The sequence below is a fragment of the Aquarana catesbeiana genome, linkage group LG05 (assembly GCF_042186555.1).
Source record: "Aquarana catesbeiana isolate 2022-GZ linkage group LG05, ASM4218655v1, whole genome shotgun sequence".
NCBI classification, from domain to species: domain Eukaryota; kingdom Metazoa; phylum Chordata; class Amphibia; order Anura; family Ranidae; genus Aquarana; species Aquarana catesbeiana.
Genome location: NC_133328.1, coordinates 208,941,783 through 208,946,745, shown reverse-complemented (window position 1 = coordinate 208,946,745; position 4,963 = coordinate 208,941,783). Strand labels below are relative to the sequence as shown.

The following is a 4,963-nucleotide window of genomic DNA, read 5'->3' as shown; positions in this document are numbered from 1 at the left end:
TTGATTGAGATGTGGATGCACATGAACAAACAAGTGGGTATAGCATGGGCCGCCCTAGGTCATTAGTACCCAAATTCAACTGTAGCACCTAGGATTAGGGGCTCTCATTTGTCTATTAGAGGCTGCAGTGTCCAGTAAGCAAGGCTGCGGGGGTAAAACTTCTTAAGTGTAATACTGATTTAAAAGTTCACTGATCAATCACATGTACTGTAGGTATGGGGAGGGAGGAACACAGCAGAATTGGTGTTGTCAGTCCACAGCTAATCAAGTTCAACTGAATGATAGCAATGTAAAAATACTCTCACCCACGTGTCTCCTCATACCTCCACCCATCCTTCCTGAGCCGAGCTCCACTCCTGAAGTCACCAGATTATCCCCTTGGGAAGTTGGTCTAGGTGTTGGATCCACTGTCATCCCCGCCTGCAGCAAGCTCTCAGCTGTTCCATCGCCACTGCCTCAATACACAGTTTGTATTAGTGCTACGACCCCTCCGTCATCACGAACGTGCTGACATCATGCTGACATGTTTCGTTAGCCAATGACAGCTAACTTCCTCAGAGCTCTGAGGAAGTCCCTGTCCCCCTGGCACAGTTTGCCCCATAATGACACTGGCACTACAGTGTAGTGGCTACACGAAAGCCGCCGGTTGCAGCGAGACTGTTTTGCAGCAGGAGCCGGAAGGAGGGGGGAGCATTTTTTCATGTGGGGGGCGGCTTTTTTGCTGCCCCCTCCTGCACAGTGCCATCCTAGGCCTGGGTCTTGTCGGTCTAGGCCAAGAGACCAGATACCCGACGCACTATAGCAGTTATAAGTCATTGATGGCCACCATTAGTCATAAAAAAATAAAAGTTCCTGTATATATTGTATACCATGTTTTGTATAAAACTTTCACACAAACCAATCAATACACACTTTTTTTTAGCAAAAACATGTAGCAGAATACATTTTGGTCAAAATTTATGAAAAAAATAGATTTTTTATTATTTTTTAGTGGATATGTTTCATAGCAGAAAGTAAAAAATAATGTTTTTTTTTTTTTTTCAAAAATTTTTTTTGTTTATATCGCAAACAATTTAAAACCCAGTGGTGATCAAATACCACCAAATGAAAGCTCTATTTGTGTGAAAAAAAATTATATACATTTTGTTACAGCACTGCACGATCGTGCAATCACCAGTTAAAGTAGCGCAGTACTGAATAGCAAAAAAAGGCCTGGTCATAAAGGGGGCAAAATCTTCCAAAGCTGAAGTGGTTAATAGCTCATTTGAAAACCACATTGTACTTCCTGAATTCTTGGCTGCTGTGAGTAGAATGTCCTTTCCGGGACCCTAGCATAGACTTTTCTTAAGAACATGTAGTTGAAACACACACTACTCTAGCTTGTCATTCGAGTGGTACTATAACAACTCGCGATGGAATGCTGAAGAGTCTTAGTAGCCATGCTAAGCCAACACTGCCCTTTGGCTTCAACAATTCATTAATAACCACGAGTCTATTAAATAAACCACTTCTTTTTTATTCTTCTTATCATTATTCTTACATGCAACACTAACATTAAATAACGATTAGCAATTAACGTGGTTGTAAACCATTACATACTGTATACCAAGTGAAGTCCATCTAGTCCATCTAACCAAGGAAAAGAAAAACAAAAAAAAGGGAACCTCCATGTACACAATCCTATACCCACAGTTGATCAAGAGGAAGGCAAAAAACCCCCAAAACAATAAAGCATTATTCAATCTGCTCCAGCAAGTAAAAAAATAATTCCTTCCTGATCCTTCTAGATCAACTAGTCCATCTAGTCCATCTAACCAAGGAAAAGAAAATTAAAAAAAAGGGAACCTCCAAGTACACAATTCTATACCCACAGTTGATCAAGAGGAAGGCAAAAAAAAACAAAACAATAAAGCATTATTCAATCTGCTCCAGCAAGTAAAAAAATTATTCCTTCCTGATCCTTCTAGATCAACTACCCCTAAACAAAGATGAATAAAATCCTCTTGCATAAGTTGTATTGTTTATCTGCAGCCCTCTCTCCTCAACAGCCATTCAAAGTACAAAATTCAGACAGCTTTTCTCAGCTCCAGAAGGTGAGGAGCAAGGAGCAGAGTGTAATCCGAGACCTGGGTGGTAGTAATGGATACACACCCCTACACAGTCTCCTAGGGAAACATGCACAGCTGGGGCTGTCAATCCCCTCTGTGTGCTGGGAGATGTGGCGGGTCTGTCTCCCGGGATTGCTTGGTGTCAGCATAGACTCAGAAGTCAGAAGTGACTCATGCATATAGAAGAGGAAGGAGAGAACAGTCAGATATTACACTTTGTGCTTTGGGTTGAAGAAAGTACACACTATAGAAGGATATGTTTTGTTCATTTTTCATTTCAGGGGTTGACAACCACTTTAAAGCGGACCTTCAGTAATTTTTTTCAACTTTCCATCTATTAAATCTCCTGCCATTGTTGTTTTAACTTTGTATAGTAAAACCTTTTTCAGACATCTCAAGTCTCCTGCGACTCGCAGGATACTCCCACATTTGACGGCGGGCTCATGGACACTGGCGAGTGCGGCACAATCTCCCAGCTAAGGCTGCAATGCCACTCAGCCTGGAGCAGGGCCGGACTGGCCTACCGGGATACCGAGAAATTTCCCGATAGGCCACCTGCCCTGGGGCTGCTTTGAGCTGCAGCTGCAGTGGCGCCCAGGGCTGATCCAAATGAAGAGTCCTCCTCTCCCTCCCTCCGTTTGTGTAATCACAAACAGCGGGTGTCTCCCGCTGTGTCATGCAGCTGCACTCTTAACTGCAGCCGTCCACTGTAACAAAGCCCCGCCTCCTCATTCATGATAGATGGAACACTGATTCAATTTCTCAGCATTGTATCAGTGTTCAGTTGACCGTCTATCACGGACGAGGAGGCAGGGCTTTGTTACAGTGGACGGCCACCGAACAGTTAAGACTGCAGCTGCATGACACAGCGGGAGACACTCGCTGTGTGTAATCAAGGTACTGGTGAGCCTGCAGATGGGCACTGATGAGGATACAGGTGGGCACAGTGAGGCTGCATTGTTGGCACAGTGAGGCTGCAGATGGGCACTGATGAGGATACAGATGGGCACAGTGAGCCTGCATTGTTGGCACAGTGAGGCTGCATTGTTGACACTAATGAGGCTGCAGATGGGCACAGTGAGGCTGCATTGATGGCTCAGTGAGGCTGCATTGATGGGCACTGACGAGGCTGCATTGTTGGCAAAGTGAGGCTGCAGATGGGCACAGTGAGGCTGCATTGATTGCTCAGTGAGGCTGCATTGATGGGCATAGTGAGGCTGCATTGATGGCACTGATGAGGCTGCAGATGGGCACGGTGAGGCTGAATTGTTTGCACTGATGAGGCTGCAGATGGACACAATTAACAAAAACAATATTTGTTTTGGTCTAGTGTTACTGCCTCGAGGGTCAAGCGGGTGTTCATTGTCCTGGAGTGTGTGAGGAAACTTCCATCAGAAACATGAGTGGAGAAAGAGGCCGCGGAAGATGAGGATGTTTTGATCCAGAGTCGGACCTGGCTCTGGGTTCAGGCCCTTCGTCCCACACATTCCATTTGATTTCTATGTGTGTGAAATTACATTTCCCAGCGTCAACTCCACCCTGGACGATTTCCCCATCAGTAAATCCCTGCTCAAACTTAACCAAGACCTCGCACCAACAGCTGCACAGCAGGCCTCCATCCTTTCACTGGTAACAAAAATCAACAATGTCGTGGATAATCCGATTGTGAATCGAACTGCAAATTTAAGAGGTGCAACAGGTTGGCTCATACAAGAAAGGATCAATTACCAACGGGCACAATGTGGCAGATCTGGTCGTCATCCTGAAGATCCTCCCCATATTGGAAGCTGTTGCAGCCCTCAGAATAAAAGTAGTTGAAACTCTCCTTAACACAAGAGCCCTCTGAAGTATTTTCCATGCTCAAAAATTAAGCCGGCTTTGAGATCAGTTCTGCTGATGCCACCATGAAAATCCTGATTACCATCTCTCCAAACAGGAGGAAATTGTATCCCGAGCTGCAATTAGACATTAAGGTTCTGCAGAGTGCCCTGGCTTCTGTCCGACACACTCGCTAGTTTGAAGAGAATGCCTCCCATTCCACTGTGAAGGTTCTAATCCGATTGCTGAAAGATTTGCTGTCACGATTCCTGGGCTTTGATCCCCTCACCCCCTGGATTCTGGACCTCTTGGCTCATTATGCCATCATGAACAACCCCTCCAGGCTTCCCCTGGCTCTTTAATGTTGCATACAGGCAATGCCTCCAGATGCGGGCTGCTGGCCTCTTTCTCCCCGGCTCTGTAGGGATCACTGATCCTTGTGAGAGTGGAAACTTCAGAATTCACATGGTTATGACTCTGGAACAGCAGGACATGGAATGTTATACCGCTCAGACATTGGTCTGCATCCTGTCTCATGGGGAATTCGACAAAATCCTTGGCCTGGATTGTGATGCAAGTCCTCTGGCCACAAAAATGTCAACCTGGGATGGTGTTATTGTGACTCCATCAGAAAAGCCCTATGAGAAACCTCCAGAGAAGAAAGAGGGTGAGGAGGAGGAGAGCCATGAAATCCCAGAGGGAGCGGAGGAGGAAGAGAACATGGAGACACAGGAGTGATAATGATATTATGGTCCCTCCAGAGGCAGAAGAGAAGGTCTACTCCTGGACCAAGGTCCCTTCCCCGCCATGTTCTGTGTTGTGCTCCAAGTTGTGTAGTAAATTTTATACTGTAGACATTTTTGTTTGTTGCAGACAATACATTTTAATTTCCACTGTTCTCAACACACACACAAAAAAATATTTGTCTTAAAGGGAAAGTACACTGTGTTTCAGTAAATAAACATTTTGAGTTATGATTACAAGTTTTACATTGTATTTTTAAAGCAGTAATAAACCCAAAAGGGAACATTTATTAT

At 44.9% G+C, this 4,963-nt stretch overlaps 1 pseudogene; it reads left to right on the top strand.

Annotated features, from left to right (window-relative positions):
* Positions 1-3,507: 3,507 nt before the first annotated feature.
* LOC141145850 (interleukin enhancer-binding factor 2 homolog pseudogene) lies at positions 3,508-4,683 on the top strand (annotated as a pseudogene).
* The last annotated feature ends 280 nt before the right edge of the window (positions 4,684-4,963 follow it).